Source organism: Diorhabda sublineata, chromosome 2, assembly GCF_026230105.1.
Source record: "Diorhabda sublineata isolate icDioSubl1.1 chromosome 2, icDioSubl1.1, whole genome shotgun sequence".
Lineage (NCBI taxonomy): Eukaryota > Metazoa > Arthropoda > Insecta > Coleoptera > Chrysomelidae > Diorhabda > Diorhabda sublineata.
This window is the reverse complement of record NC_079475.1, coordinates 39,468,305-39,480,900: the sequence shown is the minus strand read 5'-3', so window position 1 is coordinate 39,480,900 and position 12,596 is coordinate 39,468,305. Positions and strand designations below refer to the sequence as shown.

Sequence of the window (12,596 nt, the reverse complement as noted above, 5' to 3'; positions counted from 1 at the left end):
TTGAAATGTTCGCAAAATGAAAGTATTTTGCATAATACTTGTGTTTTATTCACAATTTGACGCGACAACTACTCGAGTTATTTTCAAATTTCCCGCGAAATTGTGAATCAATTTTCAAATATCCCGCGCAGGCCAATTTTCAAACGTCAAATCAATAACTGGTACGGAGCCAGTCGGAGAGATGTCGCAAGGATCGAACTTTGTCGTCAAATTTTTATACAGAGTGACAGATCTATCCGTGTATATAAACTTCGTTCCTGAGTCAAGTTTTGTTACGACATGGAGCGTTCCTCGTTTATACAAAAAGATTTGGATCATATGACACAGAAAATTGTGGCAATTGGGAGAGAAATTAGAAGGAAACATACCGAGAATTGAATAGCGAGATAATACCCGATAAAAATTTTAGAAACAATGATTGGAAGCTAAAAAGGTGATTAGAAACTTCATGTACAAGGAAGAGACGATCAAGAAAAAATCATTTACAGTTCTCGAACTTCTAATCATCCAATGAAGATATGTTTTATCAAACTGAGAACCTCTGCAAGAGGGTGTATGTCTATTAGGAGAAGATTTTGAAGCTCCTGATGAAATTGCAAAAAAATATGATTAATTTTTAATATATGTCACAAAAGGTTGCAGAAAATATCAAGTAAACTATGCTGTTGGGGTAATTTGATCGGACCTTCTGAATACCTAAATATTCGATGATAAACAAGACTTTAGAAATATTAATATTAGTGATTTTTGAGAATCCATAACCATGACAGTGTCAGAAGGCGGACCACCAGTTTAATGTCGCTTCTGGACATGACATCTTAGCAGATATGGTCATGAATCTTTTGGTTTGTCTTAGGCCTCGAGATTTTCAATTATTTTTAATTGATTCATTAATTTAGTTCGATCTGACATCTTATGAGGCTACAGTAGGGCTCTGGTCCAAAATATGAAGTTGTTGCCCTTTTTTTTGGCAACTTCCTCACTTCCTGATATAACTTAGTGGTAGACTAGGATTTCTTTATCTCTGTTAGACTTCATGTACATTTCCACGGGTCGATTGAGAGTTACGAAGATGTTAGGAATAGATAATAATAAATTTTGAGTAATGTTAGTGATAAAAGGGAAAACAAAAACATTCATGGTAAGTGAATAATGCTTTATTCTTATTATTATATTTTTGAGAATAAAAAAATTACAATCGTTATTATTGAATTGACAAACTTCTTATTTAGTACTTTTAGTTTCGAAATTTCGATTCTCTAATATCCATCGAGTGAACTCGCGTGCAAAAACGTGCCATCAAGACGAAATAACGCCTCATCATTCGTGTGTAAAATACCTCATCAGAACAAGGTTCCCAACTTAATTAAATTCGAGATTTTCGACGCGATTGAGCGGGGTTTCCTAAGAGGTATTGTTGATTATTCGTTCGTGATATTTATATTGTTTCAACATTACTTTTTTGTTGTTAATATTGACTTTTCTGAAGTTTTATTGTTTGGACTAGGAAGATACTACAAACGGTTCTAATTGCTAACTGGTTTGTGTATTGCCAAGCATTTATTTTGACATAAGTTATAGTGTTGTTAATTCAAACAAAATTTGCTCGTATTGTGTAAGAAAAAACTTATTATTGAGTTCAGATTCTAATTCCCGATTTGGCAACGTTGGCGGTAGATAAAATTATGTGTAATTCCGAGTGGAGTCCACAATTAAAAAATTTTCCGTATCTAGATTGTCCATGAACTGAAACAAACCACACAAATCTATCACTTAACACAGTAATTTATCGGTCCACAGATACACTCACAAACTTATACTCAGATTACAAATATAATTTGTGTTTCTGCGAGAAAAGCAATTTCTCTTTCTGATTTATTTCCTTAATTTACTCTAGCTCATCCTACCAATCTCGAACTTCTCTGTTTACGCTGTTGATTCACGTACTATACGTTGAACGTTGTGTGAGTAAAGCATTTTCATAGACGTGCAAACATGAATTGTTTCAAATAATCTCATAAAATTTAATTGAAAGTAGTCACCAGAAAATGATCAGGGAACGAAAGTTTTGAGAAAGAAATTAATACAACAAGTCTACTTATAGAAGAAAAATACTAAATCAAAACATATACACGCAACAAAGTTTGAAATAGATATAAAATTGAATGAAAGAGTCCACTTGAACCTTATCCTTAGTATGTCCACCGTTGTCCACCCATGTTTCATCCAGGTAGTTTTCTTCACGAAATTTCTTAATTATTCTAAGGGATATTTTTCTTCACACAATAATATTTGCTTTTTCCAATAATAAACTGTCCCGTCTTTATCTTCTTTCAAAACTTTATCCACTGTACGTAACTCTAACTAACTTTGAAAGACAATATTGTGTAGAAATTTTCTGATATCGCTGCTATCGAAATTCGGTAGACACTTGGAGAAGACATTCCCGAAATATTTGCCCTTTTGGAAATAACGTCACCGACAGTTTTGTCATCATTTTCGTAAGTGATAATTCTCCAATTGGTACACGGAGTAGAGGTCGACCACGAGAGAGGTGAAGATACAATATAGAACCAAGATGAGGAAAGATATCGAAGAAGGTGTTAGACCTATTACGGAAGAAAGAAGAAGAAGGCTCTTATGATGACAACATGTTGTTTCCAGAGCTTCTCTTAGTAGTAGTACGCTAAGATTATTTTAGACCTATAAATAACTGCCGATTGTTCCAGAATTTCTGTAGGACAAAACTGTTGGTTTTCCTTCTCGAAATACTACTGGTTCTTCAGTATAATTCCCACAACCCTCTTGGCAGCTTTCCTTATCAACTTGGATAAGATATGACCTCTTTGAGGTTTTCGTCAGCATTAGTACGCGTTTGGAATAATTTGAAAGGTCTAGTACCTAATCCAGGTGCTTTTTTACTTTTTAAACAAACAACTATGTCATTCATACATTTTGGTTATTTGATTTTTCTCAGTCTTCTTGCAGCATTTTTTAGACATCTTCCTATTTTCACTTCCAACTTTGTGTGCCATTCCTCTTTCAGAAATAAATTCATTTTGTAAGTTACATTTTACCTGACTTTTACTTGGGCTTCTTCAAATAATATTTCATCTTCATCTATTTTCTTATTATTGGCTCTTTAATATTTCCTTTTATATCATTTTCGATGTCCTAAATTCATCAATATAGTTTTGATTGCTGGGAGGTACCAAATATCGCATCCCTCGTCTGATCATTCAGGGAAGATGCATAGGTTGTAAAAACGTTGGTACGAAATTGGACCGGTCTGGGAGTAGAATAACTATTTCAAATATCGATAGATAGAGATTAATTAAACCAAATTTACATGAAGATAACCCACACTATCTAAAATAAAGATTTGTCAACGTGGAAAATGAATAAATTAGTGAAGTGCGCCACTGTATTTTGAGTATATTGTGTGCTGTGGATTTCAAGAGATACAATAAAACTTCATTCACTTTCATTCCCCAATTGTTCTAGCTTTGATTGAAACATATCCATCTGTGCGAACATAGACCCCGAAGGATATTAATCCGTTTTGTAAACTTGCCGGTTAAATTAGGGATTTACTTGTTGAATCTATCTAAAGCGTGTTTGTATTAAACTCTATTTCCGGTTCGGCAGACATAGCGATGCCGTTACCAAAAAGATAGCCACGGCTAGGATTCGGTTGTGAATTATTGGCAAACTTTCAAAAATAAATTCATCGGAATCTAAATTCGGGCAGATAATTTATTAATGTTGGAATTCATAGGTGTAAAACTGATTTTTTTCGTTAACATAAATGATAAAAAAAACTTGTTATCACAAAAAAAGTATTTGGGGAATAAATTTGAGAGTCGAAAGACAAAAAGAAAAACTAAGTCTTGAGAAAAATGTTTTAAGAATAAGAATATACCACAATGTATTATTTGTTTGCCCAAATAAAATAACATAAGATGTTGATGAGCTGAAAGAGAAACGTATTCTGCATAAAATGGCAACACCGCTTACGAAATATTCAAAAAAAACTACAAATAACGAGGCAATATAAAATATCGATTAGTTCAATTTTTAGAGAACAATTTAATAGAAACGTTGATAGGATTTTGCTTTTTATCAGTTTTTTTTTGGGAAAAAGTGCACAGTTTATGTTTTATTGGGCATTACAAAATTAATACTGACTATGGAAAAGCATGTAAACACAAATAAATAATGAGATAGCAACTTGTTTGAATGGTAACTGCGTGATATCAAGAGACTGAAGGATATGATAGATATCAAAAATCATAGCGAGTGCGGATTGTACCAATCTGCACGTTCCTCGTCAAATATTTTCCTATATTGTTACGAGAGTTGGTACTTAAGTTTTGAAATATGGCAACACTGATGTGAATATGTCATCTGACATTGTCATTTGACATTTTTAATGGTGGACGCACGGATAATGTCATACTGTCAAAAAATTGAATTGAATCACGGACATTTTCGTGCGATGACTTTAGACGTGGATTAAATCAATTATGTGATGAAAAAGTTTCTAATCATCATCATTATATCGTTCGCTACTGACATTAACTTCATTAAAATAAAATTGATATGGATTTGAAAGAACTACAAATCTTCGTGTACTGAATATTTAACTTTGGATTGTTTAAACTAAAGCTAAATTGTTTAAACCATTAAATACAATTTTTGATGACGGTTTTTGTCGTACTAGTAATTTGTTGTAATAACTATGTTGTATAATCTATGTGTTCCTAATAAAAAATTAATCTGTTTCGAATTGTGCACCCAAAAAATGATAGATATGTTGACCCGAGTTATTCTTATAAAAAAAAGACTTTGAATAACCGATCTATTTTGAGAATTTTCCAAATGACTGTTTATTTGGATAAAATCAAATTTATGAGCGCATTGTATCTAAACCAATGGAAAATTCCAGTTTTATCAAAATACACAAAATTTTTAAAGAGTTTCTGTTAGATTTGGATCGGAAACCGTTTTTAAAATAACAAATCGTGCTTTAATTACAGAAAACTTGAAATATCAATAACAGTAAACAATTTTTTTGTTTTTATTAACTTTTGGTATATAAGTTTATTATTATTTGAGTCGGAATAAATTTATCGGAAAGAGATTCTCGGGAAAGCCTTGATTTTAATTGATATCCCACCAAAAACAATACATAGTCCAAGATAAAAAACTGCAATTATTTTCTATGTTTCTAAGCCATTATAAAAATATTCTGTCTAAATCCATCGTTGCTGTTAATTGTTTTATCGGCCCTCAGTTTTTGGAACAAAAAAGCGGATGGGATCAGATCAGGGGTATATGGAGTGTATTCATTCGTGTACAATAGCCTTGAATAGTGAAGTAGTGTAGCATTATCTGTCTTTTTTCAATAATTTTAGCCTTAATAATTCAGAGCAATATACAGGATACCCTCGTAGTCCAAAAATATTGTAGTCATAACTTTTTTTTTTTGGAGCTTTTTATGATCTTTGCGTTTTTTGACACGGGCTACTTCTTTCCGATGTTACTCCATGGAATCTCTTTTGGATATCTATCTATCTATCTAGCGTCTAAATTCTGAAAATCGTTCACAACATTCTACAACATTTTGCACTGCGGTGAAAATTCGTAGCACCCACTTTGCACTAATTTTTGTGCTGAAATTTTCTCTGTTTTAGGCGCCGGTTACTCAGAATAATTTCTTTCACTAATTTGGTGTTTTCGGGAGTAGTGACCTCACGGAACCTCTCGCAAATCGACAATTTAGACCAATTTTTAATTGTTGAAAATGATGGACACAAATCACCGCAATCAGCCTCCATCCAAACTCAGTTTGAGACATTTTCCAAAACAATTTGACTGAAGAGTCCTTCGAGCTCCGAGCTCAACTTTAATAAGGAGTCGAAGCAGCAGCAGTGTGAAGATTCTTAAGACTTCTACCTGACGCGCGAATAAAGATTTTTCCGAAAGCCAAAAGCTCACTTTTAAATAAAAGGGTTGAAAAATAACATTTTTTTGTGAGAAATTGCGCTCGATTCCATGTCAGTGTTTCGGATGTGAGTCGAAGGAGGTGACTATGTGAGTATCGAATAAATCGAGAGTGTGGATGCTTAGAGCTCGCCAAGATTCGTGTCGAGACCCTCTAGGAGGCGCCTTTTGACAATTTGAGTCGGGCATTACGATTCTTTTCATTCCCTCGCCCTTTCAATACATAGATTTAAATTAATTATTCATTACCTGTTATTTGAATAAGCTCACTTGCATAACTATTGGTGCATTGCGAAATTATTATCCATGAGATTGTTTAAAATATCCGCGTTAAAAGTAATTCAACTTTCTAGTAGGGTGCGCTTATTCTCTCTAACCTTTTTCACCCTACCAACGTCTTTCTCCTCAAAATGGACGTCCTCTTCTGGTGAAAATCTCTTTCCTGAAGCTAGGAAAATACACTGCAGGCCAGATATGGTATATTCGGTGGGTAAACAAGCAATTTGAAGCACAATTCGTCCATTTAAGGCATACCGAAGTGTCTGAATGTTAGCTTGTAGCCTATTCAGCTGCGGATTTATTCGGATCTATAGTTGTCCTCTAAATATATATTATCGTCTCTAGTTTCATTCTTCCCATAAAATTTACCGACTTAACCGAATTTTCCTTGCAGTTTGCTACCAGTGGCTTCTCATGCAGCACGTTGCTTTTCCTATTAAAAATATCAATCGAAATAATATGTTTTCACTTACAAAATTGTGGTGTCCTTACGGGGAAGCTAGTCCTTATTTTAGAGCCGCCTTTACACTTTTTAGCATCTTAGGATGTCAGTATATCAAATAACTTTCGTTGTTTGGGTGCATCTCTCTCAAGTCTTTCCTACTCAGTTATTTGGAATTTTTATTTGACTTATTAGCTCCATAGTACCCATTTCCTTCGTCTTAGTTCTCTAGGCCACAGACTAATGGGTTATCACTAATCTAACTCATATAGAACCAAAAAACTAGAGATTTTACATCTAGTAGTTGCCTGCTTTGCTCCAGATCTCAGTCCAGTAAACTTTTCCGTAACAATTAGGCTAGTTAGAGTGAAAACGAAATTCGAATTGGGTACTCTATACCTCGAAAATCAGTATCTGTTCTACTTTTATTTTGGTGAATCCGTCCTTCAATTTATTAATAGTCAACAATTTCGCAATTCGCGTGTAGGTGTTAATCCGTTTATTTCTCTTAAAATTCCCTTTCAACTTTGTATTATAAAAAACACAAATTCAAGATCGCATTTACTTAAAATGTTACACTAACATCATTTCTACGAAATGACACATAAATTATCTTAACTAGTGAAATAATACAAACCAGGTGCATATTACTAACGGAACTATTCTCAGATATTTATTTTTTCGGAATCGAACCGGGAGAAAAAGAGGATTGCATTATACGTTTAGATTACATCAGCATAAACGTTTATATGTCATTGATTGATTATTATATGTATACAGTGCATGCGAGATACTCTGGAATGAATCAGTTTCTTACGTAAATAATTTTGTTTCGCGTGTTCATGCCCGCTTGAGGCGCGTTCCCACGATCGACTCAATCAACGATTATATCGATAGACAAAATTCGATCCACGAGATGGCGTTTTTAGAGTCAACCCACAAGAGGACACCCCCGACACGATAACTCGAGCTAAAGACCACTGGGATTAGGTCTTTCCTTGTCGAAGAAGAGGCATACACAAATATTACCACGTCCAGGTAACCAAGAAGGTTGTAGAGCCAACAGGTTAACTCTTAATAGAAAGAGTAGACCTGAATCTTTCATAGAGTCTACTGGAGAGGAAAGAGTCTGTAACTTCGACACAAACAAGGATGAGAACCTGTCGGGAATGGGTCCTTCTTCGCATAAATCCAGGGATGAATGCTTGGTACCTTCTTGAGACACTAAACTCTTCAAAAAGTAAACTCTACTTATCCTTTTCCTTGGTGTTTTTTTTCCTTCCATCAAGGCCGAGTATTTTCAAATCTTTTCAACTGATTTTCGATTTTCTTTTCATCAATTTTCCATTGGTAACCACTAAATGTATTTTGTTAATAGGGATAAGGGATTTCTTTGTTGAATTAGTCCATACTATGGATATAATAGAAAATATGGTAGAACATCTAAGAGTAAAGTAAAAATCCATGGAAATGACTAACTAGCTGTGAATGGTTCACCTGGCAAGGTAAATATCATTTGGAAGAGCTTGGGAAACAAAGAAAAGCGCTGAAATACCTAGAATGACATACAGAGAAGTTAGAAGGGCCAGCGGTATCATCAAGGCCAATGTCTCCTAATCTTTTGCTAAATTTTTTCACAAAAATCTTAGTTTGTTGGAGTAAACCCATTTTTTTGACCTATATTATGAATGTAAAAGAGGATTAAATTAATTAAGCGACTAACTTCAACTACACCACTTCTTAATTGTACTATTAGAATTAGATTATTTGCTGGCTATTTAGAAACCATAAATCATTCCAGCATTGTCATATTAAATCAATTATGTTGATACCAATAGGGGTAGTCACATTCTGAATTCATTGTATGCAAATTACTGATGTTCAAGTTTCACAATATCAGTCAATTTTCCAATAATTTTCAGCTGCACCATTCGTATAAATATGAATATTTCACTGTTAATTATTAGCTTAACTTACAGATCATAGTTAGTTTTGAACCAAAATACAAATTTCAGTTATTGAATACTCTAATTAGAATTTTTGAGTTCAGATGAAGAAGCGGTTACTAATCATTACTGATATTTGGGATTGATGATCCCTCTAATAAGGAAAATGAAAGCATCCTTTTAGGAAGGATTTAGTTTGTACGTTTAATGATTAAGATTTGATTTATGATATTGCAATTTCCGAATATATATGTTAAGAATAGGGATAGAGCCAGTTTTGGGTTGTTTTAAATGAGGAATCGCGTCTTTAAATGTAAACACTTGGAAAAACCAGCCATATATTAATTTAAAAATTTAGATTTCATCATTTAAACCAATACTTCTATTACCATTTGTATCAGAACTCATCCTACTCCTGAAGAAATGTGCTCAATTCTTTTGTTTTATTTTGGTTTTAGAAACAAAGATGCCGCGCTAAATCATCCAGATCAATTGGAGAGGGCGCTTATGAAAGAAGATATGTCCAGCTGTGTTCATGATAAAATCTAGCTCGACGGAATCAAACCACGTCTTCCTGACAATAATTTACTGCTAAAATCCTATTTAGTGAAAGAATTAGATCAAACTGATCAATTGGAGAGAGCGCTTATGAAAGAAGATATGTCCAGCTGTAGCCTTGATAAAGTCTGGAATCACGGACTCAAACCACGTCTTCCTGACAATAGTCTACTGCTAAAATCCTATTTAGTGAAAGAATTAGATCAAACTGATCAATTGGAGGAAGCACTTATGAAAGAAGATATGTCCAGCTGTGTTCTTGATAAAATCTAGTTCGACGGAATCAAACCACGTCTTCCTGACAATAATTTACTGCTAAAATCCTATTTAGTGAAAGAATTAGATCAAACTGATCAATTGGAGAGAGCGCTTATGAAAGAAGATATGTCCAGCTGTAGCCTTGATAAAGTCTTGGATCACGGACTCAAACCACGTCTTCCTGACAATAGTCTACTGCTAAAATCTTATTTAGTGAAAGAATTAGATCAAACTGATCAATTGGAGGAAGCACTTATGAAAGAAGATATGTCCAGCTGTGTCCTTGATAAAGTCTTGGATCACGGACTCAAACCACGTCTTCCTGACAATAGTCTACTGCTAAAATCCTATTTAGTGAAAGAATTAGATCAAACTGATCAATTGGAGGAAGCACTTATGAAAGAAGATATGTCCAGCTGTGTCCTTGATAAAGTCTTGGATCACGGACTCAAACCACGTCTTCCTGACAATAGTCTACTGCTAAAATCTTATTTAGTGAAAGAATTAGATCAAACTGATCAATTGGAGGAAGCACTTATGAAAGAAGATATGTCCAGCTGTGTCCTTGATAAAGTCTTGGATCACGGACTCAAACCACGTCTTCCTGACAATAGTCTACTGCTAAAATCCTATTTAGTGAAAGAATTAGATCAAACTGATCAATTGGAGGAAGCACTTATGAAAGAAGATATGTCCAGCTGTGTTCTTGATAAAATCTAGCTCGACGGAATCAAACCACGTCTTCCTGACAATAATTTACTGCTAAAATCCTATTTAGTGAAAGAATTAGATCAAACTGATCAATTGGAGAGAGCGCTTATGAAAGAAGATATGTCCAGCTGTGTCCTTGATAAAGTCTGGGATCACGGACTCAAACCACGTCTTCCTGACAATAGTCTACTGCTAAAATCCTATTTAGTGAAAGAATTAGATCAAACTGATCAATTGGAGGAAGCACTTATGAAAGAAGATATGTCCAGCTGTGTCCTTGATAAAGTCTTAGATCACGGACTCAAACCACGTCTTCCTGACAATAGTCTACTGCTAAAATCTTATTTAGTGAAAGAATTAGATCAAACTGATCAATTGGAGGAAGCACTTATGAAAGAAGATATGTCCAGCTGTGTCCTTGATAAAGTCTTGGATCACGGACTCAAACCACGTCTTCCTGACAATAATTTACTGCTAAAATCCTATTTAGTGAAAGAGTTAGATACGAAAATTGAGAACTGATGTACCACAAGGTGGTGCTCTGGTCTACCACTGCATTTGCTTTGTCAGTAACAGAACAAACCACTGTTTGTCATTAATAATCATATTTTGCTATATGCAAATACTCCTAAGTACGTAATCTTGAGTAATGGAAAGAACGCATTCAGAAAAAATGGAAAGAACTAGTTATGCCACTGCCTATTTCAAAATAAAGTATTGGGGAGTTAATAATAAAACTAGATATAAAAATGATAGCAAATCAAGAAGATATTATGCAAGAATGAATATAGAACAGCTTTACAACCACGAAAATAAGTTAAACCAGAACTTAATGCGTGTTGTTAGCGTGGTAGCTATAACTAAACTGAGAAAACCATGTCGGATGAAATTTTTCAGTATATAATATTTAAATAGAAAAATTATTGCTTGTTAAGTATATTTATAGATTAGTTGTAATAAAAAAACATTATTCAACATATTTTTACATGTACGTGTTAAAATTTTCAAATAACTTATAGCTCTTACTACAAAATAAAAATCTTTTGAAGTTCTGCAGAATTGAAACGTTTTTTTTTTAAATAAAATCACATACTTCTTCAGTTAAATCGAAAAATATTCGTAAATATTTGTTACAAAAGAATTTGAAACGAAATATCTGGAGACTACATCAAATATAATCATATACCTGAAGAAGAACAAAACAATCCACCGGAACGATGAACACAGAACAGCACTCACGAACACCTCTTCTATCGTTCTTGTCCCAAACTCTCAAACCAAAAAAGAGATATGCAACTCGCGCTGCAAGCTCAATTCCTGAAACGTCTCACCCGCTAACCTGAAGAGCACTGAAACTTCAGCGTTTTAGCGAATTGTAGGCGATCATGCGCGTTTCGTGTTGCGTTCAAGGATTCCAGCAAGCAGGAGAGAACTCCGCTGGTTTTAGGATAAGCACGTACATTATTGATTTGGTTATTGTTACGATGACCCTTTTAACGAAATATAATGTGAATGTTTCTGCACACCTTGCATTCCTTTGTACCAAGCAGGTGATCGACAAATATGGTCTATCAAAATTTTTAATCTCATTTCTACGTTTATTAAAATTTTATTCGATTTATACGGGGGTCCATGGTGAATACAGATATTCATTTTACTGAATTTACTGAAGTAGTTCATACTGAAAAATTGATGTAATATCCTTCAAACGATAATTTACGCAACAGAAAAAGCTGCTCTAAAAACAATAGTATTAAAAACAACAAAATTTGAGAGTGATGAGCTGACGTGGACTCTCCTGGATTCATGGCATTGAATCAAGCTTTTGCTGGGTACTTGGATACTACAAAGATGAAGACTTGCAAAATGTGAGTGATTACAGAAAAACCAGAGTCATCCAGAATGATTTTGACAAGGAATCACGAAATATTTAATTCAGAACACTTTTGGAGACATTAGACATGTTGTTGTGACTTCAAGATGGATACTGAATACGAAAAGCTATCGGATAAAATCACGTGTCACTAAATGGCGCTGAATTTGACTATTTTGATAGTGTTTTCTTTATTCATGTAATTTTTGTTATTTCCTAAACGTGTTTGTATGGTTAGAACAAAAAGTTGCGTTAAAGAATCGGTCTTAAAATGACACGAAATTTGATGTAACCGTTTCTAACATCATGGAATATATTGGAGCCAGAAGGACATTTGTAAAAACCACTTTTTATTGTTTTGTAAGTGCAAATGTGTGGTTGGTTTTACTTTAAACAGGTATATTACTTTATTATTTAGACTAAAATTGTAAATAACACTTTCTATTGCTTGGAAGATAACACAATTGGGTCTTATTCTGGGTTTGTTGTTCATCCCTATTGAAGTTTGAAAGGAAATTAACAG

The 12,596-nt window shown here is 34.0% G+C and overlaps 1 protein-coding gene across 1 annotated transcript in view; it reads right to left on the bottom strand.

Annotated features, from left to right (window-relative positions):
* Positions 1-11,551, bottom strand: part of LOC130452921 (neuroglobin-like) — an 87,802-nt gene extending 76,251 nt beyond the window's left edge. The window contains exon 1 of the mRNA XM_056792449.1: positions 11,387-11,551. The gene's annotated coding sequence lies outside the window, so the exon portion shown is untranslated. The remainder of the gene's footprint in view (positions 1-11,386) is intronic.
* Positions 11,552-12,596: the final 1,045 nt, after the last annotated feature.